The 13,685-nt window shown below is 35.3% G+C and overlaps 1 pseudogene; it reads left to right on the plus strand.

The window, feature by feature from the left end:
* Positions 1-1,361: 1,361 nt before the first annotated feature.
* LOC119532830 lies at positions 1,362-10,351 on the plus strand (annotated as a pseudogene).
* Positions 10,352-13,685: the final 3,334 nt, after the last annotated feature.

The following is a 13,685-nucleotide window of genomic DNA, read 5'->3' on the forward strand; positions in this document are numbered from 1 at the left end:
TTTAAAAGCAGGTTTTTTTCTTTCCAGTTTCTGAAATCTTTTTGTTCCTTTAATAATTTAAATTGTATTGTCCACATAACTCCTACATATTTCTTAAGTTTATCTCTAGTTACTTCAGTCTTTATTTCCTTACTTTTAAAAATGTGACATTTCTTTCTTTATATTTTCTCATTTAGGTATGGGAAAGTTATTGATTTTTATATACTAAATTAATGTAGTGCTCTACTTGCTTTTTCTGATTCTCTTGGGTTTTCAATGTGTATATAATCTATATGGGAACAAACAAATAATCTTGCCCCTTCTTTTCCAACACAAAAGTCTCATTTATTTCCTTTGATTCTGATTCGCCAGTGTCTGTTCTGATTGGTTGGTGTGTGTGAATCATATAGGCTTTTAAATATTTTGCAAATCATCTCCTAGAGGGCATGATTTCTACTCTTTAGAATGAGTAAAAGGTATATGCGGTTCATAATAGAACTTTATACTTGCTTCCCATTTTTTTTAATTAGAGAAGTTATAGATTTAGAGAAAAATCATGCATAAGATACTGAATTCCCATATACCACCTTGTTATTAACACTTTACATTAGTGTGAGAATCTTATAATTTCAATTCACTGTAAATTGAGATTTAGTATATATTTATTTTATCTTCATTAGCTGCCTCCCAGTTGATATAGTTCCTTTACTCTGCCACCCTCTCCATCTGCTTCCTCTAAAGAGGTTCATTGGCAAGGCATTCCTCTTGGCCTCACGTCACCTCATGTCCACAGTGTGAAAAAAAGCTTTATTATGACCAACTTGCATATTGCTCACACTATCAGATCCAACTGTACCAACAAAAGGACAGCTGGTTTTGTTTTTTTTTTTCAAGTGACGTATTTCAATATAATCTCTAAAACTCTATGAATTGAACAGATAAAAATACCTTGGGTTATTGTGTTTCAAAATATTTGCCATTTGGATTAGTTGCTGGGTGCAGCCACCTGCCTTTCCTTGGAGAGGTTTCTCTCCAGTCGGTGGAGAGGCGCTGGGGGCAAGGGGGTGCAGTGCATCAAGAGGGGGCAGGAGGAGATCCTAAGATGGTGGTGGCTGCAGCAGTTGGTGCTGAGTAGCTAAGGTTGAAAAGGCGGCCGTTGGGCCCTAGACAACCAAGAAACTTGTGGACCCTTCCTGCCGCAATCTCTAAGGCAGGACCGCTGTCGGTGGCGGGTCTTGGGGACTCACCACTAGTTCACCCGTGGCAGGAGCGGGTGCTTCTTTTACAGCACAGGCAACAGCTTTGAAGTGTGAGCAGGAGAGGAGCTGTTTTTAAGCTGCAAAAACTAGTTTCTAAACTGAAAGGTAATCAACAAAGCCAGTATGGCCACAGGAGGAGGTCCTTTTGACGAAGGCATGAATGATCAGGACTTACCCAACTGGAGCAATGCGAGTGTTGATGACTGACTCGACAATAGGGATTGGGGTGGCCAATAGAAGAAGGCAAATAGACCATCAGAAAAGAATAAGAAAAAGTTTGGTGTAGAAACTGATAAAAGGGTAACTAATGATATTTCTCTGGAGTCATCACCAGGTGTTGGAAGGCCAAGAACAAAGACTCCATGTACATTTCTGCACAGTAGATATATAACTCAGATGTCTGTTCCAGAACAAGCAGAATTAGAGAAACTTAAACAGCAGATAAACTTCAGTGATTTAGATCAGAGAAGCATTGGAAGTGATTCTCAAGGTAGAGCAACAGCTGCTAACAACAAACGTCAACTTAGTGAAAACCGAAAGCCCTTCAACTTTTTGCCTATACAGATCAATACTAACAAAAGCAAAGATGCTGCTTACAAGTCCTCAAAAGAGAGAAACTATTAGATCAGCACAATGTAAAGAGCTATTTGCTTCTGCTTTAAGTAATGATCTTTTGCGAAACTGTCAAGTCTCTGAAGAAGATGGGATAGGAGAGCCTGCAAAAGAAAGCAGCCAGGTGATGAAATCTGTTTCTTTTAATCTTTGCTTTCACCTTGTAGTGTAAACATTAAATTAAAAAACAAAAGTTATATTTGGTTATACACATAGGACTTTTATTTAAGTAAGATTAAAGTACTTCCATGACCTTCTTCATTAATCTACCATATTTATTCAAAATAGAGTGAATTTCTCTTTACCCAAAATGATTGTAGAAGTGAGATATTCAGGTTAATGAAGGTTTCTTTTTATCTGCCACATACTATGTTGCCAATTTTTAATAAAGGGGTGAGGGGAACAATTAATAGATTGTTATAATTTTTTTAAATCATGATAAAATATTTTTGAAAAGTACTTTCAAATCTTTTACATATCTTTATATTTTCTATTTTTATAAATTTAGTCATAAATAATGAATTTAGTTTACTAGTCTATAAATAAAAATTTTCAGGTAATACAAATTAATGTTGAAATTTATTTTGAAATTAACATTAGTCTGAAGTTAGTGTTGCCACCTCTGTTGATTAACTTCTAAATTTGATTCAGATTTTTGGCATGTATGTATACACACAATAAACCCAAAAGTATCTTCGATTATATTATCTTTGAAATACAAAATCTGTAACACTGTTGCCAACGAATTATGTGCAGTTTTACATATTGTTTACTTTCCTGCTTTTAAAAAAATATCTTCTTTGCAGATTGTAAGCAGGCTTGTTCAAATTTGTGACTAGATTACTAAGGCTAGTTCTATGTGGGAAGATCTTGTAGAGAAAAATGAAAGATCTGCTAATGTGGAGAGCCTTACTCATCTTATAGATTACCTTAAAGAACAGGAAAAAATCATATAGGAAATTTCTCCAAAAAATCCTTGTGAGTTTTGGACCTTTTTAACAATGTATTGGGTTATTTTTTTAGTTTACCAGTGTACATATACTAATAATGTTCTGGTGCCTCCCCAGAGGAATTTACTTATTTTCAAAAAATTGTACCATTTGTGATAACATTTTCTTGCCCTTTTTAATAGTTGTGTGATTTATACCACTAAAATATTTCAGGCTAGAGAAAATGAGGAGGAGGATGTTTGGACTATAGATTCAGCTGTGGGATCTGGTTCTGTAGCTGAGAGCACATCACTAAACACAGATGTGCAGTCTGAGTCTTCCGATACCGCGGTAAGCAGCTTTTTGGTAATTAAACGGCTGGAAATGAAGATTTAAAATTTTTTCCCAGTTTTCAAGATGACATTTTATGGATATTCCTTATTGAAAAGTGTGTTCCAGGGAAGAGACCCTCAAATTGTTAATGCTGTATATATTCTTTTTAAACTTGGAAGCTTATTAATGTTAAAAATAGTTTTATTGATTGATTTGGAAACCTTTCTGATCTTCAGCTTACAGAAACATTTTTCTGGTTTGTTTTATTAAATACAGCTTTACTAATTTTAAAAAACATTCAGAAAGTTAAAACTTGTCACAGATATTAAGGGTACAAGTATACACTATCATTAGCATTTACTTAGCACATAGTCTGTTGAAGTCTCCAAATTCATTTGCCATTGAAAACTTATTTTATAGGTATTAGGAGTTTTCATTTCTCAGTCTCTTAGCTTAGAACTCTGGAAAAATCAATGATTGAGAAATTAAGATGCAAGATTAGAAAATGGGACAGCAGAGCATTTACATTGTGACTTACAGTGAGAAAATATTAAAATTTCTGATTCTGCAAAATGAAATTTATTACAATACTATAAAACAAAGAACTACCATATGACCCAGTAATCCTACTTCTCAGTGTATATCCAAAAGAATTGAAAACAGGTATTCAAACTGATACTTGTATACCAGTTTTCACAGCAGTACTACTTAAAATATCCAAAAGGTAGAAACTTCCCAAGTGTCCATCAACAGACGAATGGATAAACAAAAACATACATACAGTGGAGTATTCAACTACAAAAAAGGAATGAAGTTCTAATACGTGCTACAACAGGGATGAACCTTATGCAAGTGAAATCAGCCGGACACAAAAGGACAAATATTACATGATTCCACTTATGGAATAGGCCAATTCATAAAGACAGGAAATATATTAGACGTTACCAGGTGCTGAGGGGAGGGAGGAACGGGGAGTTATTGCCTCATGGATACATAGTTTCTGTTTAGGGTGATGAAAAAGTTCCGTAAATATATAGTGATGATGATTGCACAACACTGTGGGCATAATTCTACTGAATTGTATGCTTAAAATGGTAAAAATGGCAAATTTTCTTATCTATATTTTACCACCCACAAAAAATAGTCTGCTTATAAGCATTTTTATTTTAACAAATAAGCCTATGACTATGCAATAGTAAACTTAAAAACCTAATCACCAGTAAAGCTTTTTTTGTGAAATAACAAAAACAAACAAACAAACAAAAAACAGAAAAAAGGGGGGGGGGGGCGGGCAGGAGGTAGTTCCCAGGGCTTCTGTTGACATCTACAACCTTTGAGAAATACTGCATCCTGCAAGAGAACTGTAGAATTGTGTAGAATTTTTAGAATTGTGTGCATATACTCAGGGTCCTCCTTCAATTTCATCCTAAATTCAAGGTATTTAGCAGCTGTTTCTTATCCCTTGAAACTTGGGGTTATGATTGTGTCTTGGTTTCATAAGGCTGGAGATTATAGTTTGCAAATTTTTATTTTTTTTAATGTGAAGGATAGAAGCAGCAAAAAACTAAAATGACACCATTATCTTAATTTCTAATGCAACTGGCTTCTTTTGTACTTTTTTTAAATAAAGCCTCTTTCATCTCATCTTGTTTGATAAAGTTTGGTTTCTTACATTTTGTTGGGAACACAACCTTCCAAAATAGAATGCATTCCTAAATAGATGATTTCTTATTTTTTCTTGTTTATTTTATGGCTTAAATCATTTTATAGCTTTGCTTCTATCCATCTCATTAGGCCAATTTTCTTTTCTTTTAAGTTAAGTTTGTTTGCTTATACTTGAAAGCAGAGAAAATTTGCCGGGTCTTGACAACCAACATACTGTGTATAATCTTTGATGTTTTTTTAATGGTCTATGTGGGAGAAGGGTAGGGTGTTAGAAAACACTGTTCAGATTTTATGCAGGAGAGTGATGTGATGGCCACAGCCTTTAGCAGAACATTCAGGGTTTAGCAGGCATTTAACTAATGCAGCTTGGTTGGATTGAGGTGGTATATGACTGTCTCTTTTTCAGCTGGTTCTGTAGCTGTTTCAACACCAGAGGTCTATGGCAATTTTTAATTTTTAATTTTCTGAGGTGGAAATTTGAATATTGCTTAGGTTGCTGTTTCAGTGAGTTGTTTAGCCCCAGGTAAGCCAACTCACTATTCTGACATTCACATATGGTTCTCTGTTCATCTTGACCCAATCATTGTAAAGCCATCGAAGTATAAAACAACAACCACACCTTCTTGTTGTAGCTATTGATGTAAAAGGCTAGATGTGAAGAGGGGTTCCACTGCTTTCTGAATGTTTTAATTGAGTATTTATAGAATTCTTAAAGGTTTTGAAGGGCTTACTTTGTCAAATCTTACTGGGAAATTATAGGGTAGCTCAGTGTTCAAAAATGTGACTATTTAAAGATTTCAATAGTTTTCCTTCATGAGTGTCAGGATTTTTCTCTAAAACTTCTTGAAGAATACCTATTTATTCAGAAATTAATTTACTGGCTTGTTTTTTGGCTCATGCCTCTCTACTTTGTTAATACTCTTAACTATTTTACTCATCTATTATTTGAATTTACATCTGGGTTGAGCAAAGGAAGCAAGAAGAGAAGAATTTGTAGTCAGTGCTTTCACCTGTTGATTTTCAATCTTGTATCATTTACCACACCACTTTGAAATGTTTGGACCTATTTCTCTACTACTAAGAATAATAAAAGAACCCTCTAATGTTTGCTGGTGATATTTCTATTTCTCAGCAATTATAATACTTTCATCTGAGCTTTGAGATATTAAAATCATTTACAGAAATGTCAGAGCTGATATGCACAAATATGTTTAGCACAACTGTCTTTTTAAGTGGAAATTTTCGTAACAGTTGAGTCAGTGCCTAATTTGATTCTGTCAAATGACTGCAGTTTAAGGTAATCCATGACAAGCTTTTACCTCTATTCTTTCTAAATAATAAAAAAATTATTTGATGTGCAAGTTAGCCCAATTCTAGATTTATTCGTTGAACTATATAAACATTAATGTAAGTGATGCCCTCTCCAATGCCTCTCTCTACCTCTGGGAATTGTGACATTCAACCTCTGTCCACACAGGCAAAATGAAGTGCAGAGTTAAATTAATTAGCCCTATATTTTAGACAAAATAACTCACTATTGAAGAGAAAGTAGGAGTTTGAGGCTAAATACAGCAGATAACTAACTGCTCTACTCATCAGATAATTGGCAGCTTGTCTTTGTAGATAGAAGTGTCTAGTCTTAGTCTTTTAAGTTTTCAAATTCTTGGAATAGATTCCTATGAGAATTAGAGTTACTCTTTCCAAAAACCTTCCTCTAGTCTCACTGAATTTAAAATTTTCTCCTCCTGACAGGCCAATCCTCTTTCCTTTCAATATTACCTAATTCAGCAAGATGAGCTAAGTTGCTACTTAAAGTCACTCTCTCCCAAATGCCCCTTAAAATAAAGGGGGAGTTCTTTTTTATTTTAAAGCCAATCTCTTTTTATCTTTTCTAGGTAGGTAATGCCAACATCTAAGAACTTTGTAGTAAGGGTTTTGGAGGAAGAAAGCTCTTCTTTCAAGACAAATCAGACAAGTTAAATTCTTCTTGTGATGAAAAATAATTATACGGACATTTAAAAACATACCTGCATTTGGCCACTGAGAATAAAAAGAAAATATAATGGTGACTCGTAATGAATAGATGCCCCATATTTTCTGAATATCATCTAACTGTGGTTCAAGCCCAAATAACAGAAAAGCCAGGAATATACTCATAAGTACCATATTTGCCAGAATAATTTAAAGAGGAAGACCTGGAAAATGGGTGGAATTAGTCGGATCTTGTTCTGGACAGGACCAAGCATAACTTGAGACTTGGTGTTTAAAAAGCTTGTAGCTTACCTGACAGAAGAAAAGAGGCTATTCTTTGGAATTGATGTCAAAAGTAAAATTTAGAAAAAGAAGAGGGTGGCCAGGCTGTGTGAAATGACAGAGAGCAGAGTTAGTCTGAAATTGGTGGGTTTTACCTCTAGGAAAATAGAGAAATTATACAAAAAAGGCAGAGGAGATGCTATCCTGATTTTTTCATTAACAAGGGTTTTCTGATGGAATTTGAGGCAAAAATTTGAGAGGTGTCCACTGAGCAACACAGCCTTGCCACTTCTAAGATGCTGACGTAAAGAGAACAGCAGGCATTAAAGTAAAATTTACACTGATCTGGTCATAAATGCCTAAAAGACAAATCCTTGGGGTTCATGTTTTCTTCCTCTCTTGGGTCAACTTGAAACTAAGAAGCTCTATTTTAATTTCTTTATGGTGTAAAGCTACCCAGAAATGAATATCCTGGGAACCTTTTTAAGCCGATAGCCAACAGAGCAGCAAATCTGTTAAATGATACATTTCCTATATAATGCATGCTTAGGATGAAATGCCCTGAATAGGACAATGAAAATCAATGTAGCTTTTTAGAGGAAATGATCTGTTAACATTTTTGTATATCAGATATTAAAAACAGATAATTTTTTGTCAGTAGACACTGTTAAATAAGTAGCAAAAAACATTTCCCATTTATTTTAATATGTAAATACAAATCAGCATGTATGGCATATTAAAACAGTAGTAACCTTGTTTGTTTGTTTGTTTGTTTGACAAAATAAAACTAGACTTCGGTATCCATGGAGGACCCAAAGCTTAGTGACGAGATCTTCTTAAATCATTTTTTATTTAGGTTTGTACCTCCAGAAATGCTCAAGAGAAGTGGCATTATACATTGATTCCACAAAAATATATTGTCTACTCACTATGTTTAAAATGCCACGGGCATAACAAGATGAATCAGATAAAATCCTGCTCTCAGGAAACCTACATATTCATAGACAAGTGAAGGCCAAAATGACTAGAAGATAATTGCTACAAGAAAAGTGCAGGATAAGGGATCAGAATGTACAATAATCAAAGATTTCTTTTAGCAGGCAATAAAAAGAAGGAGGTGAAATTTGAGCTGCACTTTGAATGCTAAGTAGCTTTTAAACAAACAAACAAATAGAAGCGTAATTACCTTCCAAGCTGTGGGAACAACATGGTCTAAAGGCTTCTCTCTTCTGTATAAGCCCAGTACCTGGCATACAGTATGTGTTTAATAAGTATTTGTAGACTGACTGAATGAATGAATAAAATAGTTTATTTAGCAAGAGCACAAGGTAAGGGGAAAGGAGATGAAGAAAATAAAGGTAATGCAGGCTTTCCATGATATGCTAACATTAGTATTTACATTTTTTTATTCATTTTATTGAGATATACTCACGTACCATGCAGTCATACAAAACAAATTGTACATTCGATTTTTCATAGTACCATTACATGGTTGTACATTCATCACCAAAATCAGTCCCTGACACCTTCATTACCACACACACAAAAATAACAAGAATAATAATTAAAGTGAAAAAGAACAATTACAGTAAAAAAGAACACCAGGTGCCCTTTTTTTTCTTCCCCCATTTTTCTACTCATCCATCCACAAACTAGACAAAAGGGGAGTGGGGTCCTTATGGCTTTCCCAATCACTTTGTTACCCATGGTAAGCTACATTTTTATACAATTGTCTTCAAGATTCATGGGTTCTGGGTTGTAGTTTGATAGTTTCAGGTATCTACCGCCAGCTACCCCAATTCATTAGAATCTAAAAAGGGTTGTCTAAATTGTGCGTAAGAGTGCCCACCAGAGTGACCTCTCGGCTCCTTTTGGAATCTCTCTGCCACTGAAGCTTATTTCATTTCCTTTCACATCCCCCTTTTGGTCAAGAAGATGTTCTCCATCCCACGATGCCAGGTCTACATTCCTCCCCGGGAGTCATATTCCACGTTGCCAGGGAGATTCACTCCCCTTGGTGTCTGATCCCACGTAGCAGTGATTTCACCTTTCAGGTTGGCTTAGCTAGAGAGAGAGGGCCACATCTGAGCAACAAAGAGGCATTCGGGAGGAGGCTCTTAGGCACAGGTATTTAGATTTTATTCTCTAGGCAATGGGAGAACCATTTAAGATTTTTACTTTTTTAATTATGCCATTTAAGCAAGAGATGAACAACTGTAACTTTAAAACCATCTGCTTTATATTGTGAGGGTATGTGTATAGATAAAGGTGGAAAAATTGGCAGTAGAGGAAAGAAGATCCCTCTCTGATGGGTAAACTATAAAATAATCATATGAAGGATTAAATCTTATCAACCACCTTCTGTAGAAAAGGAAATCTTGGACAGCAGCTTTTAAATTTATTAAATGTATCATTTATATGCCTGTGTCTGCCTAGTAGACTATGCATTTTTTGAGGTCAAGAAACAGGTCTGGTTTGAGTTGGTATCTTGCATATCTTTTTATGCTTGGTGTTCAGTCAAGTTCTGAGGAATCACTGAATGTTTGAACAAATGACTCACCATATTCCTATTTTCTGATTCCTTATGTTCCTACAGACATAGTGATTATAAGTTGGCTAAAGGGCTAGTCATGCCACCATGAAAAGAAATTGGCTTTATGTATTGGTATCAGTGAGCCCTGTTGTTTTGCATCTTCTGTGATAGATACATCTATTCTCTGTCTGCTGACAAAATCAGTTTCTAAGCTTGTACAAGTCAGAAGACCAGACCCTTGGATTATAACAATTCTGCAAGGTAAATGCCTTCTTTTAATAGAATGAGAAGGCCTTCTCCAATGACATCCTGGCCTCCTCACACCTGCTTTTCCAAAAATTAGAGAGATTAATATTCTCCTTACATTAAATGAACAAAATAATAAGCAAATATACCCAAGTTCCAGAAGGAACAACTTAGGTTAAATGGAAAGAAGAATTTTCCCACAATTGCTGTGCACTTTGCCACATTCTGAATTTCTTTTGGGGTTATAAAATTTCATGTTTTGAGACATTAAGAAACTGTCTTTGGCATATGATGATTCAAGTATCCTAAATGACATGGAGGGGGGCATAGTCCATGCTTGCTCTTTAATTCCATGATGCACTGATTTTTTACCCACTGAGTATGCTTTTTGTGCTTTACCAAAGAATGAAGACAAGTTTTACAAATGGACGAATGGCAAAACAGATGACAACTTCAGTAGAGCCCCATTAGCCATGTCAATACAAGCTCATACACTGCAAAGAGAACATTTTATTAAATATCACCTGAAGACAGCAGAATAGAAGGCAGCAGAAAAGAAAAATGGGCACTGGAAAATTTAGAGCTGAGGAACACACACTGTATTTTTCACCATTTGCCATATTTACTGAAAAATCAATGGCAGATCTTCCGTGGTGTGATGGTGGTGTGACAAACTCTTATTATAGGTTAACATGCTATTACACCGGTTCATTTGTGTAAAACTTTCTGCTGTACTGGCAAATATTGATAGCATTGTCAGATAGGAAACAAAAGCTAGAGTCTTCCAAGGATGAGAAGGAAAAGGGGCATCTCTGAGAATGGTGATACTTATTTTATTTTTGTTTGAATATTATGCTCAACAAAATATTTGATTATTTATCAAAACACACAAAATCCAACCAGAATAGAAATAATGGGGTAAGAGATGAGAAAATTAGAAAGATAATAACAAGTTGGAATTGAGAGTGGTCTGTGCATCAAATGCTGGGAGTTCTGTATTTTGAGTGAATTGGGCCATGGTAGAGACTGAGGTTTTGTGCAGCCAACTTAAAGAAGACCTGATAAATTCTATGATTCTCAATGTTTAATGAGATAAGAAACAAACTAGGTCATTGCAAATGAACATTCTAGTTTTTTTTTTTTAATTTTTTTATTCTGTAACCAGAGATAAATTTCTCCTGTGGATTCTGAGAGAGAGAGAGAGAGAGAGAGAGAGCGCATACTGGAATATTCTTATAGTACCTTCACAATAAGCTTACTTTTAATTTTCTGCTACATCGCCTGATAAGAATTATACCCCAAAGCAACAAAGTAATAAATCTTAGGGGAACTAATAGAATGTGCTTGAGGGGTTATGCTTCCTGCTGGAATGGCATAGTGAAAGATTTTTAAGTATTCTGAAGACTGGTTGGGCTCTGTACCACCTGTACTTCCTCACTCTCATTCCTCTCTCTCACTTTTTTTTTTTCTTTTTCATTCAAGCTTTAGATTGTCAAGTACCTGGTCTATATAGCTGGTTAGCCTGGCAGAGCCATATGCCTCAACTGTTATTCCTGCTGGGAGTAGGATTAACATACTTTTTTGAAATTCAAGGAGCCCCACAAATACTTGTACCTGAATAGAAAGCCACTCTGCCACCAAGACTTTCTCAAAAAATGGTCTCTTTAAGCCTATGGAGCAATATCTTCTTGGCCATAGATGTTCAGAAGGAAACAAATTAATTTGGCAGCCTCATGTCAGGGAGTAAATAAAAAATCATATATGCTTTCATAAATTTTTCAGTGTGGATTGACAAAGCCAAATCAAAAAATGTAACTTCAATTTCTGAAATTTGATAGTACAAACTTACCTGAGAAATGTAGAATTTCAGAAATTAGGAATCATGGGAAGTGAAAAGATAAGGGTAGAAAATATATTCAAGTCTCCGAGCTGTCTGTCCTTCCTTCTTACACCTGTCACACACAGCTCCAATTCTCTTTGTTAGTCTTATCTTGCCCACTTACCATACCCACAGTGGAATGATTCTGTTGGATTATGTCCTAACAGCAACTAGGGCCAATTTTGCTTGTATGTTATGGTAGGCAAGTTACTGTTGAATGAATTAATGCTGCTTTTTTTTTTTTTTTTTTTTAGCTCTGTTTAAATGAGTGAAATCACCTTGTCAATTTAGGAATACTAAAAAATTTTATTCATAAATTGGTTAACTAATGAAATAAAATGTTTGAATTATAAATTTAAGATTTGGGAAGAGGAAAGAAGAAAAATTGGGGGAAAATTTGACTTGAGAAAAAAGAGCCTAAAAGCTGACAGGAAAAAGAAAAATACCTAATGATGTGTTTTTCTATTTTTTTCTCCTGTGTTTCATGAAACAAAATAAAAGACAACACAGAAAGATCTCTTAGTCACTCTTTTACAATATTGGTTCAATATATGCTACCCATTGTTTACTCCTTCGTACGGTGGAAACGACAGTGGCAGGCAAGTGGATACGTAACCAAAGATGTCCTTAAGAACTTCGGATTTTATGCTGGCCCAGTGTTGTCATCACTGATGTGGTTGCAAAGGCAAGGAATGAAGGCTGTATAGAGTGGAGTGGGGTTTTAAGCTCAGTGGGTTACTCGTGGGTGTAGGGCAGAGCAATTTTGGGAATTAGATGCATTTGCCCTGATCCTCAGCGGGTAAATGGGTATCCTCCCCGACAGTTTCAAAGTGTATCTGGCCGTGTTTAACTTCTTTCCCTGTGGGGGGCTAATCTCATAAAGATTTCAGCCACACAAGCAACAGTGTCTGGGGTGTAATGATGGCTTTGAAGTTTGTTTGCTCGCCAGTGCATTTAAACAGTTTAAATGTTCCAGGAATAGGATTAGATGCCCCAGTGAATTCATTTCATTTACCCCCAGCAGTGGTTTCCCTATACTATGCAGGTTTTACATGGTATCAATTTAGAGGCATGCTGCTTTTGAAGATTTTTCCCCTTCACCCTCTCAATTTTCTACCTCTCTCAAGGTCTTGCCTAGGAAAATACTGGAGGTCAGGGCTCAATAGAAAGGGGCATTATTGTTATGCCTTAAGGGCATGCAAAAGATAATTTTCTGAACAACCTTCTAAAGTGTTAGCTCAACAAAGTGAAAGAGAAGAAAACAAGAACAAAATTAAGACTACTTTAAAACTTGTGCAAAGATTAAACAGAAATATTGAGGGGCTGTGCAGCCTGAACCTCCAGACCAGTCAGTTACACCATTTCAGAAGTGGAGAATTTTGTACCTTGATCGTTGTACTGGCCAGGCATGAGTTAAAGATTGCTTTTTGAAGCTTTACTCCTTAGGAACTACAATGAATGTATATTTCCTTCAAATACAATCCAAAAATTGTATTTGAAAATAGATAGTGACTTGTAGTGGTCCCTCAATGCCTAGAAGTTCTTTTATGCCATATCCTGGCAGAGTGGTTCCCTATGGCATAAAATAAATTTAGCTTCTCTATGAACATGGAAGGAAAAAAGTTCTCCTGAGCTTATTGTGTCCACTGAAGAATGAGCTCTAGGACCAGCAAGAGTTCATGTGGATGATAATTGATAGAACACATATGGAAAATTCCATGAATGTGAACAAAATTTTCATGACATTAGAATAAATATTCTTTTTCAATTTCCACACTCTCCCAGGTAGCTCAAATGATATATCTTAGCTAAAGTAAAATTTTGATTTCATGAAAATCCTTGGGATATTAAATCAACACTTGCCAGATAGATTTTATCTGTGTCTGCTTTCCTTAGAGAATTAATGCATTTCTTAGACTTTTTGTTGTTGTTTATTTTTCTTAAAAGCAAATTAGAATTAATACATGCTCATTTTAGAAAATTTAGAAAAAAATGAA

This window comes from Choloepus didactylus, chromosome 4 (assembly GCF_015220235.1).
Source record: "Choloepus didactylus isolate mChoDid1 chromosome 4, mChoDid1.pri, whole genome shotgun sequence".
Lineage (NCBI taxonomy): Eukaryota > Metazoa > Chordata > Mammalia > Pilosa > Megalonychidae > Choloepus > Choloepus didactylus.